Source organism: Cydia pomonella, chromosome 26 (assembly GCF_033807575.1).
Source record: "Cydia pomonella isolate Wapato2018A chromosome 26, ilCydPomo1, whole genome shotgun sequence".
Classification (NCBI taxonomy): Eukaryota; Metazoa; Arthropoda; class Insecta; order Lepidoptera; family Tortricidae; genus Cydia; species Cydia pomonella.
Window position 1 is genome coordinate 10,276,487 of NC_084728.1, and position 24,604 is coordinate 10,301,090.

At 37.2% G+C, this 24,604-nt stretch overlaps 1 protein-coding gene across 2 annotated transcripts in view; it reads right to left on the bottom strand.

Annotated features, from left to right (window-relative positions):
- The window catches only part of LOC133532112 (uncharacterized), a 62,133-nt gene that overhangs the window by 36,458 nt on the left and 1,071 nt on the right, over positions 1 to 24,604 (bottom strand). The window lies entirely within an intron of this gene.

Sequence of the window (24,604 nt, forward strand, 5' to 3'; positions counted from 1 at the left end):
ACACGAACAAATAATTAAAACATAAATTGTACTCCTCAAGCGGTGACGCTTTATAGGTCCTATTATTCATACAAATTAAATATTATCTTCAATCTACGCACGCCTTTAACGTAACAAAATTCGGAACGCCTTAGATTTAGTTGTTTCTGCCAACAATCTGTACTGCAGTTTGGCAGATTAGTAATTTAAGGCTTTTTGTAATCTTCATTTGATTCAAATAAATTAAGAAAAAAACTTTAAAGCGTAGTTTTAGTTACTCAAACTACTAGTACTCATTTGAGTGCTTAACATTCCAGACCAGACGCGATTTATTTATTCAGTATAAATTTTATTTTGACACTTGGAGAGACTTTACACCTCCAAATCTTATTAGTATTAGTACTCTGACATTGGGGACCTTTTACATCTCCAGATTTAATGTGTTTTTAACCATAGAGACTATACATCTCTATTATATTGTAATAATTATTTATTTTAAGATTATTATAATGTAATGTTTACCCAGGTATTGGCTGTTGTATTTATAAATGTTGTTAATGTTGTATTGACTTGTAAAAGAGCCCTTGAGGCCTACTTGCAGAATAATTTTTTGAATTTTGAGACTGGGTTACCTACGAGACGGGCTGAGCCTAGTGTAGGATCCAGAGCAAACTGACTAGTATACTTCCGAGCCAAGGTACCTACATCTTATCAATTGTATGTAATTAGGTTAATCTTAACACCCCTGTAAACATATTTGTGTACCTTCAATAAATTTTTTAAGTTTTTTTTTTTAGTTAAAAATCAAACTACTCGTACAATTTATTTTTAAAAAGCTGAACAGATGCCGGCCAGTTTGAGGAGTACAGCCTAAAATTTATTTTTTTGCTCCTGTTACAGGCCCCACCCATATCCATTATGTATGAAAAAAAAGGAAAAAAAATGAAAACTCTTTATTATGTATTTACAGACATAGTAAACATTTGCTAGGCCTCTCTTTAGGCGTACAAGGCCTGTGTTGAGACGTCCCGCTCTTCCACAACCGTAATTACTTAAAGGTACATTATATTACAAAATTACAAAAAATCTTTTTTTTTTAAAGTATTTATATATATTTATTACATATATATATATTAATGTCATTGTAAATAAAATTTTATGGATTTTATAATCAAAAAATATATATTGAAAGTTTATTGTAGCAAATTCGGACGTCAAATGTAGGTAATAAATTATAATATGTTATGCATGTAAAATATAATACCTCCTACGACTTAGTTAAACTAAGCGTGTTACTCATAAATATAATGCAATGTAATTCTATAAATAGAATAAGTATAATACAAAATGTAAATGTTCATGTGGATGGATGTTTGTATTTATGTGGCTAATTATTTTATATTTACGAATAAATTATCTTTATCTTAAACGGATGCGGTTAAATATGCGATAACAGCTCGAGGTCAATAGTAATTCGCGATCGCGATAATTTTTTTCGCTATTTCGGGGTTGGTCCCATAATAAAAGTTGCTCAGTATGACCTATATATTCACCCCGTAAATTATTGCAGGTGACTAAATAAACACCTTGTATATTATTTTATTTATTTAACCTTTATTGCACAATACAAAAAAAGTACAAATGGCGTACTTAATGTATTAAGGCATTCTCTACCAGTCAACCATTGGGCCAAACAGAAACTTACAATTGGTGCGGAAAAGAAAATCAGTACAGAGAGATAAAAGTCACTATCTAAACACTACTATTATAAATAAACATGCATAAATATAATCAATCATAATTTTTTATATTATAAGGCCCTTACGAGCGTGTACACTTGCCTTAGGGCCCGTTTACTTATTGTTTAGTGCGAGTTCATACATTTGCTACTAAACGTACGTACTATCTCGGACGATCGATATTAGAAATGACATTGATATGTCACATTTTTTAATTGTTTGGTTGAGTTAAATGTAATGCCCGTGTTACAACAACGATATATGCAACATTTAGTTACATTTTATAAAAATAAAAATAGTAAAAAAAAAAAACAAGTTTTTTTTTTTAAATTAACTATGCCATTTACTTTTCTTAAACGTACTTACCGATATCCCGAAGTTAACGAAATTTAATAAAAACACGGTGTATATTATATATATTGTGTGTATATATGTGTATATTATATATATGTATACATATTTGAGATATTGTACCCATTTAAAACCGTCATATAGTCTTACAATGTTGGTATACGTCCGAAAAGTATTTACGTAATTGGCGTTTTAAGGAACATTTGCTCTGTGCTTGTCGTATTGGGAGAGGAAGATCGTTCCAGAAACGAATTGCCTGGAGGGCGAAAGAGTTGGACATGAAACCTAGAGGAATAGGGAGTTTAACACTCCGAGAGGAACGAAGACCGCAACCAGGACGAGGTATTACAAATTGAAATATTACTTCGTAAAGACGGGCCTAACGGGCACTGCACTACGAAGTACGACGGGCCAGTTCGACGGGTGCATAAAATCGCATTTGCACATGTTCGCTCGGAATTATAACGCCCTATCTTTACTTTTCAAATCTTTGGTGAAATTAGTGTCAATTATCAACAGTGATCGGAACTATGGGAGTAAAACTTTAACAAAACTTATCAAGCGGACGTAAAAAGAGTGCTTATAGCCTTAAAAATATTCGAATATCTATGAATGTAAATATTTTTATGGCTGTAAGTATTATACTATTCCTATCCCTATGGACATGAATATTTTTAGGGCTGTATGCACTATTTTATGTCCGCTTAACAAGTTTTGTTAAAGTTTTACTCCCATAGTTCCGTACCCCTAGTGTAATTTTAGTCGATAGCGAAACGTGACGTACGCGTTTGCGTTAAGTCTCATTTTGTATGGGTTTTTGAACAGCGCGCCAAGCGGGACGTTTTGGAAAGTCAAAAATCTCATACAAAATGACACTTAACGCAAACGCGTACCTACGTCACGTTTCGCTGTCGAAAATATATACACTAGGGGTACCGATCACTGATTGATTATCAAATCAAATGCCAAACTAGTATTCAAGTTCATTACCCTGCGTCATTTACGCTAAGCATGTTACATTGTATATTTACTAACATTAACTTAACCGAACAATAATGGACCCTATGACTTCAATATAAGGTTTACAGTAACTTAACAGTGTGAACCATTGCACTAACAGCACTAACCTCCTAACCATACAACTGAATCCAAAATTTGCCAATGAAATTTGAACCTATGGTGTAGAAAATAGAATTGATTTTGGTTTGGGTGAAAATTACACGAAATAAAACAAATGCAGCTCTATTTCGATTGAATATGATTTAAATTTCGAATTTAATACTAAGGTGAGCCATACGAAGATAACAGACCATTGGGTGGGCGTTATACATTTGTAATAAAGTTTAAAATGGCAGTATTTTCACACGGCGTATAGGCCTTTTAGGAACGGTCGCGCGTACAATGCGATGACATCATTTGGCATTTGCATCTATTCCTGTCGTACTGGCTTTGATTCATCCTGTGCGTAGGTACCATAACAAATACTGCTGGCTGTACCTTAACGAATAGGGCTTATCTGAAAATATTTCTATTTCTCTTCTACAAACCTCACCGATATCGCATTATCATCATCGATTATTGCTAAATTGCAATTCTATTCTACAAGTAAGTTTACTACTAGTAAACTAACAAAAAAAACTAACAGAGGTGCATCATTTGGAGATATAAAATGTACCCAATTAGCGCAGTTTCGTAAAAACGGGTCGAGTTATTTAATTAAATATTAGACTCAAAAACTTCAATTCCTACCAACACTAGTATAAGCTCTTATCCAAGTGTGAATCTAGCTCGGAAGTAGGACACCTAAACGCCCCGAGGAACTCTCGAGTTAGCAGAAGCCGCGCCAGTTACACTTCACATTCTTTTTGTCGGAGCTTGGCGCCAATTTTTTGTTACCAAACATCAAACCTCAAACATTTATTCAGCAAATAGGCCACAGGGGCACTTTATATGTCAATTTTTTACAAACAAAATAACGAAATACAATTACAAATATGGAACCAATTAAATATCAGATACTTACTCTATTAGAGATGTATACAGTCTCTAAATGTCGAAATACACACAAAACTATGATAAAAAAATACAACAAACAAATACTAAAATTCTTTAGAGATGTAAAAGTCAGAGATAAAATATAATAAAAAAACCGGGCAAGTGCGAGTCGGACTCGCTCACCGAGGGTTCCGTACTTTTTACTAGTTGTTGTTATAGCGGCAACAGAAATACATCGTCTGTGAAAATTTCAACTGTCTAGCTATCACGGTTCATGAGATACAGCCTGGTGACGGACGGACGGACGGACGGACAGCGGAGTCTTAGTAATGGGGTCCCGTTGGGTACGGAACCCTAAAAACGAACAAACATTATCCTTAGAGATGTAAAAAGTCTCCAAGACTTGAATTCTTATATAAATAATTAAAAAACAAGAAATACCGAATTCAGAAAGGAGTTTCTTAAATATCATATCTTTGCTTTTTTACAAACAGCCAGGCCAGGATCATTTTTTTTTATTAAGTATAGGATTTTATTACACAAATTGACTAAGTCCCACAGTAAGCTCAATAAGCCTTGTGTTGAGGGTACCTAGACAACGATATCTAATACCTTTAAACGAGCAATTCTTGTATATATATAATATTTCCGGGATCTCGGAAACGGCTCTAACGATTTTGCTGAAATTTGGTATATGGGGGTTTTTGGGGATAAACAATCGATCTAGATTAGTCTTATGTTTGGGAAAACGCGTGTTTTCGAGTTTTCATGCGTTTTTCTTTCGACGCAGAATATCGTCGCTAATTTCGTGTTGCCGGCCACTGTCCGTCTGGTCCAGCGGGTTAAGACGCGGACTGCTAAACGAGTGTTACGGGTTCGAATCTCGCCCGGTGACTAACTTTTGTTTTTTTTTTTTTATATTTAGACAAGTTTAATTTAGTAAAAAATGTAGTTAAGATACACCACCATATTACAATAAATAGTTATAACCGAGCAAAGCTCGGTCGCCCAGGTACTATATAATATATACATACATATTTATAAATATTTAAATACATAGAAAACACCCATGACTCAGGAACAAAATATCCATGCTCATCACACGAATAAATGCCCTTACCAGGATTTGAACCCGGAACCATCGGCTTCATAGGCAGAGTCACTACCCACTAGGCCAGATCGGTCGTCTATTGATGAAGTCCAGGAGAAATCGAGATAACTTTTATTTTATTTTGTACACTAATAATGAAAAGGTTTTTTTTTTTACCGACTTCAAAAAAGTACCTATACATAGTTCAAGGTTGGTCCCGTTTCTATGAAATTAAATTCTGATGATGTCATTCATGAGAAATTGAGGAAACTCCTCAAACCTTGATGGATTCAGATCCAGGCTTTGAAACTTGAACAGTCTAGGCGCAAAACCTAGTAGCAGTTTAAGGTTTAATGAACACACATTTATAGATTTTATAAAAAAAAATCGTCGACTTTTATTTTTCCATATGGAATAATTCAGCAAGCAATGTATAGGTAAAAAACTTAAGTCACCAGTACCCCTAGTGTAATTTTAGTCGATAGCGAAACGTGACGTACGCGTTTGCGTTAAGTCTCATTTTGTATGGGTTTTTGAACAGCGCGCCAAGCGGGACGTTTTGGAAAGTCAAAAATCTCATACAAAATGACACTTAACGCAAACGCGTACGTCACGTTTCGCTGTCGAAAATATTTACACTAGGGGTACTGTACCCCCTAGTGTAAATAAATTCGATTTCGAAACGTGACGTACGCGTTTGCGTTTAGTCTCATTTTGTATTGGATTTAGAAAGAACGCGCCAAGCGGGACGTTTTGGAAACTCAAAATCCTATACAAAATGAGACTTAACGCAAACGCGTTCGTCACGTTATGATGTCGATCAAATTTACACTAGGGGTACTGTTGTATGTAGTTGTGACGTGTTCGAATAGACACTTGTTTTGTTTGTGTGTGTCTTTTAAACATGTATTGTCTATTCGAACACGTCACAACTACATACAACAGGTGACTTACTAAGGTTTTTACCTATATCACTACTTTGTTTTAACTCAATACGTCTCATTAATATTGATCATGATATTATTTGATTAATTTTTCTTCTTACTTGTTGACATTTTTAGTTTTTTTTTCTCGTATTTTTAATTTTTTACTGACAATTTTTTTTAATTACTATTCATGTTTTATTTGAGCGGGCGATTTATTTGAATTAGTTTTAATATTTATTTTTATGATGTTTATTTTTGAAATTCGGTGAAGGAAAACATCGTGAGAAAACCTGCATACATCTGCGAAGAAATTCAAAGGTGTATGTGAAGTCCCCAATCCGCATTAGGCTAGCGTGAGGACTATAGCCCGAGCCCTCTCGCGCATGAGAGGAGGCCTGTGCCCAGCAGTGGGACGTAAATAGGCTGAATTATTATTATTATTATATTTTTGAAATATTTTTTGTATGCATGTGCCTAGATTTAAGATTTTTCAAACACAATGTAATATTGTTATTGAATAAAAATGATGATGATGATTAATGACGCGACGTCACAACTGTCACAAGTGACCATGATGTACAAAATATATGGCCGCTCGAAAAAAAAAACAAAAATTAATTATGCTCTGGTAATTAAGACAAATCGTGAGATATATCCAGCCCATCTCCACTTAAGTGAGAGCGCGTGCCTGAGAGCATCGGTGATTTTGACAGAAGATGGACCATAGAAACCACGCGTTGGAAGGGACCAATGGGAAAAAGAAATGTTTATCGACCAATAAGGCGGTGGGCTGATGATATCACACTAGTGACAGGAGCCGACTGGATTAAGCTGGGCAAGGACAGGGAGGCATGGAAGAGGATGGATGAGGCCTTTACCCAGAAGGGGTCCATATTTCATTAGCATTAAGACTATAACAAATTAATTTATGTCCTTTTTTTTCTTTCTACTACAACCAACTCACAAAATTTAAATGTATATCTATATGAGAAATATGGAATAAATGGCTTTATTATTATTATTATTCTCTTTATTCATTCAATATCTTAGGTTAGGTTTTTTTTTAATATGGATATAAAAGTAAAATATAAAAACACTTACAAAACAATACAAAAGATATAAACACATTATAAAAAACCTAACCTAGGGTGCCGCCAGCAGCGGGGCAAGGCCCAAGCTGCCGGTGGTCAGGGCCGCAGAGAGAGGAACCGACGTACTATACGCGCCGTGTCCAAAATTACTGCCTTCTGCATCTGACCCTTGATCCAGCCACCTAGCGAGAGTCTCTCTAGGTGTTGGTCGAGACTCTTCGCTATGAGACCGTTCGCTGACACGACTATCGGGACAATGATCGTCGAATCAACATCCCACATGGCGGTTATCTCGTTATTATTATTTATTATTAATTAAGACTAAATAAAAATGTCTTTCAGAATTGTATTATAGCACTAAAACCTACGTCTAGTTAAGTTTGCGGTTATATTAAAAATACACACTGTAGAAGGAAGGAAGGTAATTAATACATATAATAGTATTATATACAATCGTGATATAATTAGAGAGCTTTTCAGTCGAGTACCGTGATTAGGCAACGAAGCTTGCCGAGTTGCCTAAGTAAGGTACGAATACACAATTGTATACAATACTTTTTCTACGAGTCATCTAAAATAATACTTTTTTTACTATACAGACTAAATAATGAATGAAAATTGGTAGACAAAAATGTAGTACAAAATACTCCGCGCCTAGTCTTTTCTATGAGCACGGCGGCACGTGATTAGTAATTTTTTTTATAATTGACTATAGCGTATCGAAATGAATCTTATAGTTGAGTGGGAGCCCATACATGCAAAATGCGCAATTATAGTTTGGTATACGAAATCTTAATTCACCATTACTCGACGAGTAGAAGAATAAAATATTGAACTATTATACCTATAAGCTTGTTAATTATACTCATACAGCACCAATACATCAGTGCGAGCGAGACGGACTGCGATCGAGCTACGCAGTCGGTAACGTAAACGTCAAGTGTCAACTCGTGGTACGGCTACTGTTTGTTTACTTAATATTACGGTTGTAGCGGAAAACGAGCAGAAATAATAATAGTAACTTACATACATACAGTGACTATAGGTTATCTAATAGTATATAATTTTAATAATGTTGTTGCATTATTATCACTCGTGACATAATATCCCACGGTAAAATACAGTAATTTAGTGATTTTCTCTTTTTAGTGGCGGATTTGCCCTAAGTTTTTTTTAATACTACGTCGGTGGCAAACAAGTATACGGCCCGTCTGATGGTAAGCAGTCTCCGTAGCCTATGACGACGCTAACACTCCGCACCCTCGTTGAGCTCTGGCCTTACTCACCGGCAGGAACACAACACTATGAGTAGGGTCTAGTGTTATTTGGCTGCGGTTTTCTGTAAGGTGGAGGTACTTCCCCAGTTGGGCTCTGCTCTAGATTTGGAATGACATCCGCCGTGCTGTGACCTATCACACAAAGCGAGATGACATTCACAGTGCCCATACCTCTCTTTTGGACGTAGTTTATATAAGGACAGGTCCAGTCAGGTCCGGATTTAGGGGAGGGCAACCGGGGCTACTGCCCCGGGCCTCCACAAAAGAGGGGCCCCCCACAATAGAGAATTCGGTAAATTTAACATTTTATTTGGAAAAAATTTGGGGCCAGGGGGCCTCCACTCCTTTATTGCCCGAGGCCTCCAGACCTCTAAATCCGGCATTGGGTCCAGTAGGCCCGGGCCTAGGGCGGCACCGTATAGATATTGGACACCAGTTAGAATTACATAAATATAATTGAAAATATCCTATTTGTCTGTAAGCAAAGTGAAGCGCTAGCTTGATTGGATATTTCCTTACACCGTTGGAGGTCGCACTAAGAGCGCAGAATAGATAATAAAATCCATCTTAGCTAAATGCACCGACTTGAAAAGCGACAGTGTTATAGTGGTTATCTCACCGTGGTGAATATCAAATGCACCGACTTGAAAAGCGACAGTGTTATAGTGGTTATCTCACCGTGGTGAATATCAAATGCACCGACTTGAAAAGCGACAGAGTGTTATAGTGGTTATCTCACCGTGGTGAATATCAAATGCACCGACTTGAAAAGCGACAGAGTGTTATAGTGGTTATCTCACCGTGGTGGATATCAAATGCACCGACTTGAAAAGCGACAGAGTGTTATAGTGGTTATCTCGCCGTGGTGAATATCAAAAGTAAGCGCTGGTGGCCTAGCGGTAAGAGCGTGCGACTTGCAATCCGGAGGTCGCGGGTTCAAGCCCCGGCTCGTACCAATGAGTTTTTCGGAACTTATGTACGAAATATCATTCGATATTTACCAGTCGCTTTTCGGTGAAGGAAAACATCGTGAGGAAACCGGACTAATCCCAACAAGGCCTAGTTTACCCTCTGGGTTGGAAGGTCAGATGGCAGTCGCTTTCGTAAAAACTAGTGCCTACGCCAAATCTTGGGATTAGTTGTCAAGCGGACCCCAGGCTCCCATGAGCCGTGGCAAAATGCCGGGACAACGCGAGGAAGAAGAAGGTGAATATCAAAAGTCCAACTGAATATAACTTAACTAAATAACTTTTACTATGGGTAGGGTTGCCATGTTTTAAAATCTGTTCAAAACGCGAAAATTTTAAATGTTATAATAAATAAACTGTTGTCAGGCTTTACATCGAACCAAAACATGTAATCATCATAACCTCAAATTTTACAAATATTTACGATCAACGACCGTGATTGTATATTGACTTTGCTCAAGTTAATGCACAAGCTTATTTAATATATTAATATTTAATGCTGACTGGAGAAAATTATCTTGAAATAGCAAAGATTCAGAATGTAAACAAACATGATGGCTGTCATTCACTTTCCGCATTCCACAGATAAAACACAGATGACACGCGATTTTGGAATTATTCGAAAACAGTGTTGCTATTCCCCTCATTTTTCAAATTTGCCGCCTTTTGCTACTGGCAAGATTTGCTTGACCAAGTATATCAAATCCTTTATTTCATGATTTTGGAATTATTCGAAAACAGTGTTGCTATTCCCCTCATTTTTCAAATTTGCCGCCTTTTGCTACTGGCAAGATTTGCTTGACCAAGTATATCAAATCCTTTATTTCATGATTTATGGTATTTTCTTCTCTAATACTACTCTAGCTAACGGGTACAAATCCCGGAAACTATGATTGCACAGACTCGTACATAATTAGCCGACTATAAAAAAGTTAATTTGCCCTGACGTTAGTCATTGTCGTTTCACCTTGGCTTTTTGTCACGTTAACGGCTATTGAAAGGAAATTATATCGATCCTATTGTGGTAATACAAAGGGTAATGAGGCTTCTATGGAAATGTGCTTTTAGCTGATAAAATTGTCTGGCGATGAAAATAAATTATTACAGCCAAGAAACACTCGGACAGAACATTTATACAAAATGTCATTTAAAATTAAAACTTAAATTATTTAACTAAATTAAAACGTATTACTACTTTCGAAATATTATCGTTTGGCTTTGATTCACAAACGCAAAGAATGTAAAGAGATAAAGGCTACTGAGCCTTAGCACGACTGCCTTTCCCACTCTGCAGGATCCCGTTTTAGTAGTATACGTGCTAATATTGTAACGTTCACACGAGCATTCAGAGGGCCTACCGCGAACCACGTTCGACGTGTTGCCTCCCTGTCACACTTACGTACGAATTCACAAGTGCGACAGAGAGGCAACACGTCGAACGTGATTCGCGGTAGGTCCTCTGATCCTGCAGTACCCGCAAAAAACGGGACGTTAGTGGGACAGAGCTCTTCCTCTCAGCGGCACCCAGATTGACTTTACTGTATAAAGATGCGACCAGACCGCTACTTAAAAAACGGTGACGGTACGGAATCGCAGTGACGTGCTTCACGCGAATCTTTTTTGTTTACAAAACAGTTGCGTCTTTTACGTCATCGGTGTGGTGTCTGCCATAAGATCTCCGTGTAATATTTTTTGCGATTTTTACGCAGATCAATTTACGGTGCGTCAGCGTATTTTAAGCAGCGGTGTGGGGAGCATGCGTCAAAAACGGTACGCATACGACGCGTCACTGCGATTCCGTATCGTGACCGTTTTTTAAGCTGCGGTCTGGTCGCACCTTTATGCCACGAGCGATAATGCTACATTATTATTCATAATCAGATAACCTAGTCACTAAGTAGTATGCAAGATGCGATTATGTATTTCCGCCGTGACCGTAATCTTGAACTAAATAACTGTAGGACTTAAGTCTCGAATTCCATAACGTCGGATATGAACAACCGACCGAAATTACATTTTAACAAACGGTAATAAATAGCGCATTATTTTTATAACAAATAAACTTTGATGTTTCTATCATTTTTAGTTCCCGAGATACAGACAGTTAATAAGGTCGGATGTAAAAAATTCTATATTTTCGTGAGGCAGAAAACATTAAAGTCAGACCAAGATAAGTTGGCAGCGATTTGGATAGCGCAGCCTGTGCAAGTGTTAAGTAAACGTCATAATTTCATAAAAGTTTGACGTTTGACCCTTACTGCACATCCGTCTTATCCTTAGTTTTGCTCCTAAAGTATTTCATTTTTGTGGTCGGCAACAAGTGTCGGAACCGGTTTATGAAATACCGGTAAATACCGGTTTATTTCGATTTTCCTACAAAGTTTTATAAGAACGGGAACGTTTTAAGAACTTTATTGTAACCTAAAAAAACCGGTTTAACCGACAGGCGAAAAGGTGGTCTGCCATGTAAACATAGATACCGACATAGAAAGAAACCGGTTTTTATTGCTCTTAACCGGTAAATATGACAAGAACTGTTCTCATCAAACCGGTTTAAAAATAACGGGTTTTCGAGGGTAACCGAAATTAAAAAGTTTTGCGCTAAGTACATGATAGGTTTAGAAAAACCGGTTTCCAAGCCTTGCTCGGCAGTCACTTCTGACTTTTGCATCTAAAATCGGTAGACACATTTTGTCTTTAAGTTTGTTACAGCAGGCCCTTTGAATATTGACTTGAGACAAATATTTGAGAGTAAACAAATAAAAATACGACTCAAGCCTCTCTTTTACGATTCAATTGAAAGAAACAAAAAAATGGATAGGTATACTTCTTCTTCTTCCTCGCGTTGTCCCGGCATTTTGCCACGGCTCATGGGAGCCTGGGGTCCGCTTGACAACTAATCCCAAGATTTGGCGTAGGCACTAGTTTTTACGAAAGCGACTGCCATCTGACCTTCCAACCCAGAGGGGTAAACTAGGCCTTGTTGGGATTAGTCCGGTTTCCTCACGATGTTTTCCTTCACCGAAAAGCGACTGGTAAATATCAAATGATATTTCGTACGTAAGTTCCGAAAAACTCATTGGTACGAGCCAGGGTTTGAACCCGCGACCTCCGGATTGTAAGTCCCACGCTCTTACCGCTAGGCCACCAGCGCTTTTAAATGGATAGGTATACTAATATCGTATTTTCAGATAGTATCAAAAATATCAGTACGTTTTACCTGGTCCAGAATAGAAGGTAGAATTAGACCCTCATAAGTCTCATAGAAGTTTGACGTTTAAAATAACACTTGCACCGTCTGGGCCATCAAAATCTCTGCCAAATTAGCTTGATCCAACTCTACAAAGGTTTAAATTTTATCAACATTCGTCGATTGTTAAATATAAAGATTTTCTTCATCAGGCGATAATTGCAAAAAAGCGTACTGTGGTCAGAAATCAAATTAATTAATTGTTATTAACACCAGTCAAGTCAATTAATGTGTTTAACGCTTGACTCACAACCTCAATTAAAAAACCAGACAAGTGCGAGTCGGGCTCGCCCACCGAGGGTTCCGTACTTTTTAGTATTTGTTGTTATAGTGGCAACAGAAATACATCATCTGTGAAAATTTCAACTTTCTAGCTATCACAGTTCATGAGATACAGCCTGGTGACAGACGGACGGACGGACGGACGGACAGCGGAGTCTTGCTAATAGAGTCCCGTTTTACCCTTTGGGTACGGAACCCTAAAAAAAGATTGGGTCATCATAATAGAGTAGTGTACTAACACTCATCAACTCAGGTAACTACTCGTCATTCTTCTTTGTCGCGTTGTCCCGGCATTTTGCCACGCCTCGTGGAAGCCTGGGGTCCGCTTGGCAACTAATCCCTAGAATTGGCGTATGCACTAGTTTTTTATGAAAGCGACAGCCATCTGATATTCCAACCCAGAGGGTAAACTAGCCCTTTTTGGGATTAGTCCGGTTTCCTCACGCTGTTTTCCTTCACCGAAAAAGCGACTGGTGAATATAAAAAAAAACGTACATAAATTCCGAAAAATTAATTGGTATAGCCGGGGTTTGAGCCCACGACCTCCGAATTGCAACTATTGCAAGTCGCACGCTCTCATGATGAATGCATTATATTTTTATTTATTTATTTAAAATTTGATTCAGGCAACATGGCCCATTTTACAAATACCTTACAGACTAACAGACATACATTTTATAAACAATTAAACACCTCATCATTCGTCATTCGTCATCGTTTTCGATGACGGCGACCCCAAATAAACACATTATGGACGTTGTCTAGCGTGAGCCCTAATGTGGCTGGCCAGGCCGAACTTGCTCTTAAATACTCTATTGCACGCGTGACAATAAAGTTGACCAGCTGCGTTGAACGTGTACACGTAGGAGGTAGGTGTACACGTTCAATTAAACACTATTTAGGCGACAAAACGGCGTGGCTCCGTTGAATCGGCTGCTCTTGTGTCCGATTCGGCAGTTTTCCCCAGAGCCTCCGTAACACGACATCCTTCGGCAAGATTATATGAATCCACCTTCTTTTAATGTGTTGGTTTAAGAATAACTGATAGCGGAAAACATTTTTTATTTTGTTTCCTTCAACATAATATTTTTGTTAATTTCATTTCAAGGTTGTGAAATGATTTAATAGGATACAACCCTTTAGGACAGAGGTCTCTAAAGTTTTTAACCTGAGGGCCATATTGCACCTCAAAAACTTTCTCGCGGGCCACCATCGGTTTTTGCGCCGGGGGCGTCTAGTTAACTCCTGTTAGGAACAGTTCCACTCTCAATGAATGTTAGCCCCTGGAGCCTGGGATCCGTTTGGCAACCTCCTACGGGCCGAACCGTAGGCTGTCGCGTCGCGTTGGCTGTCGGCGGGCCGGATTGGAACGCCTCGCGGGCCGGGGTTTGGAGACACCTGCTTTAGGATGTTTCATTCTGTACATGCCGCTATCAGATATATCGGAGCGAATACCGTATTTACCATAAGGGCACACGGGGCCCGTGCGCAGGGCCCCCATCCTCAGGGGCCCCCGGAGAACAGACAGTCACAGTATATTTGATTACCCATAATAAATGACATAAATTTATTATTTGATTTTAGATGGTGTAAGACTTTGTTCCGGTTCTGTCGAGACGGCTGGGCCATGGTGCACCGAGGCCAAGAAGCTGGTTAGGGAGATTGGGCGTCGGCTAAGGGACAGGGGCTGCGACCCCCGGGCTGGCTCTTATCTGGTCCAAATATCATAAGTTCCGAAAAACTCATTGGTACGAGCCGGGGTTTGAACCCGCGACCTCCGGATTGCAAGTCGCACGCTCTTACCGCTAGGCCACCAGCGCTTCCAGCGCAGCTCACGTATGAATAAAAATAAAAAAAATACACATGTTTAGAACCGGAGTGAGATTCCTATCTTAAAACACATAAAAAAATAAAGCTACTTACCCGGCAAAACTTGTATAAACCATATGATTACAATCTTACAATAACAATGTCCTAAATAAATATTTATACAATTTTTTAAGCTTGAAAAAGTGTACAATAACACCTCACAAATTCGAAGTACATACTATTGAGCCATGGTGAAAATAACGAGCATAAAACATTATCGAAGTGTAATGATAATTTTAATGGGTTTAATAATTAATGGATACAAGAATAATTAAAATAGTTATATATAGAAAGGACGATTAGCACTAGAAGTTTCGTTCATTGACCTGCCTGTCCCTGTACTGAGAAAAAAAAACCATTTAAAACTAATGAAATTGCATTAAGACGAAATTGGACAAAATAGTCCTCATTTTCCACTCTGGATATTCACATTATGGAAAATATTTTGACACAATTTGATGTATCCTACGTTGTATTTATTTCGAATTTTTAATTATTATTTAAAAATTCGTATGTAAACTATTATATGCTCGTAATTTTTACAATAATCAAAAATCTAAAAAAGTCAAACGTAGTGGCATAGCTATTGTTAATATACATCAATATATGTAAAAAAAAATCCATAATGTCATTATCCAGAGAGGAAAATGGGGACTACGTTTGTACGGGGAAGCGGTCATCCCCTTTCCTCTTAACGTTCAATGATTTAAACAGTTCTATATGAGCTTATCGAACAAAACAGTAAATTTTACTGTTCCGAAAAGACTATATTTTACTGTTCCGAAAAGACAGTATATTTTACTGTTCCGGAAAGACAGTATATTTTGCTGTTTTGAGTAGCTAAAATGTAGTGAGTTTTCCTTTATTTTTATCGTGTTATCAATACTTAGAAATGTTAAGAAAAAATTCCTAAAGATACGATATGGTTTGGATGTCAGTGACGTTTTCGTTAGGCGCGCTGGTGGCCTAGCGGTAAGAGCGTGCGACCTGCAATCCGGAGGTCCCCGGCTCGGACCAATGAGCTTTTCGGAACTTATGTATGAAATATCATTTGATATTTACCAGTCGCTTTTCGGTGAAGAGGAAAACATCGTGAGGAAACCGGACTAATCCCAACAAGGCCTAGTTTACGTAAAAACTGCCTACGCCAAATCTTGGGATTAGTTGTCAAGCGGACCCCAGGCTTCCATGAACCGTGGCAAAATGCCGGGATAACCCGAGAAAGATGAACGTTTTCGACGCCGTGTTAAACACAAAAGCTGTCACTCCGACGCCACATCACAGAAGTGTCAAAACTGAAATTGAACTTTAAGCATATGCACGTAGGTCTATGTTGCTGTGTGGTTTATGCCGGATTAATCCGTTTTCGGCATTGTATCTACGGTGCGGATATATCCGTCATAAAGAAAAACATAATGACCCTAAAACATTAAGTCACTAATGACCAGGGATCGGAACCGGTTTTTTGGAAAAACTTTGAAATAAACATATATTTCGGTTTATTTTATACTCTAAATATAGGACTCGGTTGTGTTTTTAGATAACCACTTCGTATTATTAGATTGCCCAATTAGAAAGGAAATAATTAACAAAGAACGAAAAAATACCGTTTTCGTTCCCATACAAAAAATACCGGTTTCCGATCCCTGCTAATGACCACTAATGTAATAAGTAATGGGCACTAGAGTAATGGGTTTTAATTCCCAAATGGTTTACAATGAGCCACATATAGGGTGACCAGATCTGATTCACGATTTTACGGGACAACTGCATTGAAAATACGGGATTCAGGTTAAAATACGGGATAGGCCGTTTTTTATTAAAAAAAAAAAAAAAATGTTATTAAATTTTGGCATAATGAATTAAATAACCTAGGGTTACACCAAGCTAAGTCTGCAACGATTTTGATAGCACACGCAGTGCAAGTGTTATTTTACGTCATAATTGAATTCATAGAAGTTTGACGTTTAAAATAACAGTTGCACTGCGTGTACTATCAAAATTGTTGCAGACTTGTCTTTGTCTTGAGTTGGTCTGACTTAAGGGGCTCCCTAACGGCAATGACCTTCGATCTGAATCCCTTAGTTTTCTAATGTTTTTGTAGCTTATCATATTAACAGCAACGGCTGTAAGCAGTGTAGTGTCACATATTTACTTCAAAGTTCACTGTCTTCGAGATATTTGGCATCAAAGTTGAACAATTTTAGGCCAAAAAACTGGTTTACTGGCCATAACTTTAATGTTAATTAGTTTAAAATTAAACTCTCTGACCAGTTTTTAGAGACGTCGAAGACGAACTCAAATGTGTAGATTTCGTACATGTAAAATCCTTCACAGCAATCGAGTAAGGAAAAAAGTGTTTTTTAGACAATGTTTAAAAAATATATTAAAAAAATAAGTGTTCATTTCTTTCAAAATCCGGCAGACCAGAATGGAGATAAAAGATTAAAGAACCGATAGCCGTTTGTCTTATAATTCTATCTATAGTGCAAATATAGGAGTAACGACTCAAAACTAGTCAAAAGTCGATGTAAACCGCGGGGAGCCCCTTCATACAATTGATACATTTCTTAATATAAGATTGAAATATTATAAAACACGACTATTTTACAAGCTTTTATTTACTTTCACCTGACCGTTGTCTGTTTATAATCAAATCTTGAAAGTTAAATTTGATCGGGAAGTGTCCCGGTTTCCGATTGAGCTGAAAATTTGCATATATATGTAAGTCAGGTGACAATGCAATATTATGGTACCATCGAGCTGATCTGATGATGGAGACAAGAGGTGGACATAGGAACTCTGTGATCAAACAACGCAACCTAATTGTGTTTGGGGTGTTTAGAATTTGCTCGATGAGTATTAGTTGCCTGTGGAAAGAAAAGTACATTCAGCGATAAAAGCTTGTACCAAAAATTCAATTTTTGCCAAAATTTATTTATATTATCTGGAAAGGAAAATGTGCAATAATCAAAATAGGTGTTTATATATTTTTCATAAATGCCATTGAATCATAAAATTACAGGACAATGTACTGTCCCGTATCCCTTTACGACCGGTTCGATATAATTCTGCAAATTACTTTTAAAAAATCCTGCCCGCAAGTAAATTGTCTTTTCGAGCTCAGACCTATTCCGATCGAATCTGCAGACATTAGCGACACGTTTCAGTACTAAATACCGCAGGTCAGTAGGATCAGTCCGTCGCGAGACTGCTTTGAAGATGGTGGCATTTTTTGATTGGAGCAGTGGCACACGTAAGTTCTTAATTTTGTATAATTTTGGTATCAAACTTGTTATTTAATACTTAATTATTACAGTAAAAGAGTTATGTGTATTTATTTATCACAAATTAGAGTAACAATAAGTTATTAAGGGGAAACTACATGCTCGTAAAAAAAAAAAGTGCACGAATTTGTGGGTTCGGCCGTAGCCCGTAAATCGATGGTCATAACTATTTGCAAGTTTTTGTCTATCCGGCTTCTGCGCAGAAAATCAAATCAAAAGAAATAGTCATATGTTTGATAGTTTTATAATACTTTTCGTTTTGTAATGTTAGATTTGTGTTTTTTTTAAGCGTCCATTAAGAGGCAAAAAATTCCTTGAAATTTTGTACAATAATGATACGAGTATATCACATGTTGAGGAATTATACAATGACCTCGAAGAATTCCCTTATTCGCTTTTTGAATGAATTGAAAACGAAATCAAAGAATCAACGACGAATACGATGAGATGTACCTAAAGATCTGCTGATGGTGACAGACCCAGTGTCACTAGTTCGGAGGAAAGACAACAAATATGTTTTCCTACTGTCTAACTGCTCGGGAACGATCAGCATTAAGGTTGTCAAGAGATGAGAGATAAAGATTCGGTCATACGTGTATGTTACAGCTTCAGAAAAAGTTATGAACTAATAAACCCATGGGAGACCTTTTTTTAAACAAGGAGATGGACACTGAAACTAAATTCTTTCTTTCTTTTTACATGTGAATGAATCAGTATTCATTTTATGGATATTCGCTTGATTGTGATGCCATAGGCCGTCCTAGGTGCGAAATACTGGATTTACTCGATTTTCGCTTCATAATCTTAGAAATGTTGGTTAAACCACCAAGAAAACGACGTCTGAGGCGTCTGAGTGATGTTTCAGATGATGCTTCAATTTGACGATACCAAATCTCCAAGAGCCCGCCAATTTCAGACTGCTTCAGACTGCTTCAGCAGGGCTATTACTCGTTGTATTAAATGCAACGTGTTCGTTACACGTCAAAATATTTTTTTCAAGCTTTTCCTTTAGATGTAGTTGAATTGAGAGTACTTTACAATTGTTGATTATTGTTTTTAATCATTCTTTAATCGTTAAGATAAAGAAGATTGTGATAATTATGCTAAATTGAATACTGATTACTTCATATGCTATGTATGTGCAGCATACACATGCATTGTTCTGTAAAATGTTGCGTTTTAGTCATATTATTTTACAAAACTCAATGAATTTGCACGTTTGTGCATTTCCAGATAGTTCCTGAACGTCACTTTCGTGCACGCGATTTTTTTTATGATAAAGGACACTAGGATTTTTTAAAACATTTTATACGCGTATTTTATAACAATTAAAAACGGTTCACATGCATTTTTTATGAATCTTTGCAAAATATTTTTCCCGGCCGTAAAGGGGTATTGGTTTTGCCAAATTACGGGGCAATGAAAAATTCGTGCCTAAAATACGGGACGACCCGTAAAATACGGGACATATGGTCACCCTATCACCCTATTCACATATATTTTTATATGTATGTTGCATTAGAACTGCCCGTTGTCAATTGACCTAGTTTTTCGAATCATAATTAGTTCTAGATGATTGGGTATGATAGGTACGACAAAATAAACAAAGTAAATGTATGTACATTTATGCTGAGGTTATGCAATCAAGAGAATTTGTATTGTATTGTTTTTTTTAGAAATTAATATGGAATATAACAGTTTCAAGATGTGCCTATCTTTACTTTTAAAATCTTTGGTTTTAGAGATGGCATATCATCAAATGATCAAATTCTATGCTCTGGCCTCAACATATGTATATCGTCGCCTAAAATCGTCGTTTTTCGTACCCATTTTTTTTAGTACCCATGCAAGCTTTGCTTAGTTTGGGGCTAAAACGATCTGTGTAAGATGTCCCCTAATATTTATTTATATATTATTGAATTTGTTTATAATTTGTTTGTTTATGTTTTGACGCCCGGTTTGGCCTAGTGGGTAGTGACCTAGTGACCCTGCCTACGAAGCTGATGGTCCCGGGTTCAAATCCTGGTAAGGGCATTTATTCGTGTGATGAGCATGGGTATTTGTTCTTGACTCATGGGTGTTTTCTATGTATTTAAGTATTTATAAATATTTATATATATATATATATCGTTGTCTAAGTACCCTCAACACAAGCCTTATTGAGCTTACTGTGGGACTTAGTCAATTTGTGTAATAATGTCCTATAATATTTAGTTATTTATTTTATGTTAGTTTTTGATCTCAATCATTTGATCAGTTCGTTGTCATCATATTGCACTTTCATAAGTATATCAACTATAAAGAATAATAAAAAATAGTTATTTACGATACAAGTGCACCAACGAAAAACGAAGAAATTCGCGACGAATGGTGATAAATTAAAACACAACCGAAGGGAGTGTTATAAATAGACACGAGTTGTGAATTACTTATTCGCACGTGTATCGTACGTTTTACAGTACATATGGTTCTTTAAAGTTTCGACATATGCACGGAAAGTGCTCATTCCAGCACGCGTACCATATGTACTGTAAAGGTTTTTTTTTTTTTTTTTTTTATATCCACTTTGAAATCTGTGTTGCTTTTTGGCTGCGAAACGTGGAGAGTGACTAAAGGCCTAACTAATAAACTTCAGGTCTTCGTCAACAAGTCCCTCAGGTCGATCCTTCGCGTTTTCTGGCCAAAAACCATTCGAAATGAAGACCTATGGAGTATATGCCGGCAAACACCCATTGACGAAGAAATTGCGACACGGAAAAGGAGATGGATAGGACATACTATTCGAAGAGGGGAAACGAATAATGCTACCATAGCTTTCGCGTGGAAACCGCCGGACGGAAGCCGTGGCTCCGGGCGTCCTGTACACTCTTGGCAACGGTCCGTCCAAAGAGAGTTACGAGCGGTCAGGTTGAGCTGGAGCGAGGCCAGAGGACGAGCTGAAGATAGGAAGGCGTGGCGCGAGCTTGTGAAGGCCCTTTGCACCTCTGGGGTGCTTTAGGACAACAACAACTATTGTAGTTTTTCTTGTTGTCCGATTTTACTAAGTTCTCGATTCTGTTCAATATAAGCGCTATTTCGCCGTATGTCCTACAAAATCTTCTTTTGAGTTACGATAACGTACAGTAACGTACGGAAAATTAAAATTACATACCTACATTTTTGGTGTCCCAAATTGGAAATCCATGTTTATTTGTGTTTAGAATGAGGAGTTTTTCAAACTTACCAAATGTTATCAAAATCTAACGAAAAACGATCATCAACAAATAAAACAATTGATCAAAATTAAATGTCCGGTAATGGTCCTAATTTAACTCTTTAATTAAGATTTGTTAACACATAAACATATTAACATACCATTTAACAAGGCAAATTCAATGAAAGCTTGGAATAACATTACTCTAGTTCTTGTTACCGATGACATCATTTGTGTTTATTCGCAAAACGTAACATAAACATAACTCATACAGTTTTATACTCTATGTATAAGTACATAAAGTCGTTTTCTAAACGTCGTCCAAGTTTAAGGAGACCATGTGTTCATTGTCTCAAACGTAGCCTGTAAAAGGTCAATAACACTAATTCGTATTAATATTTCATTATCATGATACGATTACAAAAGATACGTTGTATTCGGGAACCATTTTGAAATGATGGAGTCATATAGACAGTGGATATCATTTATTATGACCTTGGTTGTATTGTAGCGACCATTTGGATAACGTTAAATCCAAATCCAAATGAATTTAAAGCATACTTTATTAGTACAAGATTCGTGTGGATATAACGACTTCGGGTGTAACGCCGAATTCCGGTGTTTTTATTATTATTATGCGTTAAAAATTTTGGGTCCAGTCCCCGTGAAGTTTACTGGCTGACTGTTGATTACGGTGCTGGATAGTTTGCAAAATAAGGTCAATATACTTTCTTTAATGACGTCTTGGAGACTGTAAAGGTTGAATTTGGAATTCGGGTGTAGCGACGGTTTAACGAACCCTTTTGTAACAAATTCTTAGAAATCCCATGCAGTTATTGCGACCGGAGTTGGACGTCAAGGGACGAAGAGTACCTTATGTTTTGTCTAATTGAAATTTAGTTTTGATGGGGAATTATCAATAATGAACATCGAACTTATTGCTATTTTAGAGGCCATTGGCTATATAGAATCAGTAGAATATGAAAGATTTGTGATTTTCACTGACTCTCGAAGCTCTCTCCAGCATTTACTAAAATGTGCAGTTGATGTTAGAGGAAGTCCAACAGCATATGCTATTATTGACGCTATATTTAAACTACGTGATAAATCAAAACTTGTGGTCCTTCAGTGGATACCATCACACATAGGCATCTCAGGAAATGAGATAGTGGACAATCTAGCTAAAGAAGCATCATTTGATGGAGTGCCTATAACAGTTCAACCATACTTCACAGAGTACATACATTTAGTGAAGACAAACTGTCATATATTATGGAAAGAGCATTTTGATCAAAGGTCGGTGGAAAGGGGAATATGGTATAAAACCATTCAACCCGAGCCATGGAAAACCCCGTGGTTTGATAGTAGTGACCTATGTAGATCTCAACTTGTAACTGCTTTCAGACTTCGCTCCGGGCACATACCACTCAATAAATTTGCATTTTTAATGAGAAAAGTGCAGTCAACGGAATGTTCAGAGTGTGGTAAATTAGAAGATGTCTATCATATCATGATGGAGTGTGTTCGGAACGAGGACAGAAGGAATGATCTTTTGCTCCAAGGTATTAATATTAAGGAGTTGGACGGCTGTAACAGGATTTTAGCTTTCCCTCAATCAAGGGAGGCTAGAGCTCTGTTCAGTATGGTGATGGTGGGCATCCGAAGACGAAAATAATGATCTGTTTAGGTTTTAAATGTTTTAGTGTAAGAACACTTCTCGATGTGTACTATTGAGCGGCATCGTCTTTTAGGCTAAGCTCGTTAAATAAAGATAAAAAAAAAATGTTTTGTCTACATTCACAGATGTTTAGCAACTGTGGTCATGTGGTGACATTTTGTTTATAGGTAGAAATTAGCTAGGTAGGGATATAGCGTGAGCACTAGTTCGAAAAGTACGTTTCGTACAGGACACTATTTCTAGGCTATCTATCAATAGAATACTCCTAAAAATTTAATACTCTTCTACTATGTAATATAATGTAACTAGGTTCTTTCTCAAGGACTAGGTTCTTTATCAAGGACTAGGTTCTTTATCAAGGATTAGGTTCTTTATCAAGGACTAACAGTGCGAACAGTGTTCACGACCGGCCATGCTTCGCCGTGCTTTTAAATTCGAATACTTATTTTATTAAAATAATTTATGACTTGTGTATCTAATGGAAATTACAATTATCAATGGTTTTTATTAATTTCACTTTACCTCAAGATTTTTTATGATTAAGTATGTGTTTCTAACAATCTTAAGAAATGAAATGAAACCATGGAAACGAGTTATATCACGTATAATGTATTTATAATTTTTAGGCAGTTTTAGAGTGAGGCCAATTCAAGAAAATCGACTTCGATGGTATGGCCACGTCATGAGGCGACCACCAGACCACATGACAAGAAAGTTACTGGAGATGAGTGAAAAGTCTAGGGGACGCGGTAGACCCAAGACAACATGGATAGGGCTTGTCCAAAAGAACCTCAAAGAAGCACAACTAATACCCCAGACGACCCAGGACAGATACGCCTGGCGACGCCATATAAGGAGAACTGACCCCAAGTAAATGGAATAAAGCTAGGACGAAGAAGATAATGTATTTATAATACGTTCCAACTTTTCGAACGCTTTACCTCTATCAAAATAACAATTATTTTTCTTCAGTCACCCTTTGACCACGAACGCAATACATCCCAACGTTTCGAACCTTGTGGCTTGTATAGTGTTCATCCTCAACGACAGAGGAAAACAATGTATATTTACCTCTATCAAAATGACAATATTTTTTTCTCAGTGACGCTTTGACCAAGAACACAATACATCCTAACGTTTCGAACCTTGACTGAGGAAAAAATATAAAATTTACCTCTATCAAATGTGAACCAGTTTAAAAATAAATTAGACAAGCATATTATATCTGCTACTTGTTCATGATAACTATCTTTATGAATATTGGATACAGGTCATATCAGTTGTCAAACTGCTTGCCTGCTTACTAAATAATAATAATAAAATGAAATAAAGGGAATAATAATAAAGTTTAGAGCAGTGGTGGGCAAACTTTCTTCATGGGGGACCAGAAAGTTTAAGAAATTTAAGAGGAGGGCCAGAATTGCAGCAAAATTGTATTTTGATTTGTTAAATACTAATTATTTCATAGGACCGGCATCGGGCCGGATAAAAGCCTTTCGCGGGTCGGAGCTGGCCTGCGGGCCGTACTTTGCCCACCACTGGTTTAGAGCAATAGAGGTTAAATAAATAAACATGTTTGTTCCCGAGGGAGCCTCAATATTTACCTTTTACCACTTAGAGTTTTTCATT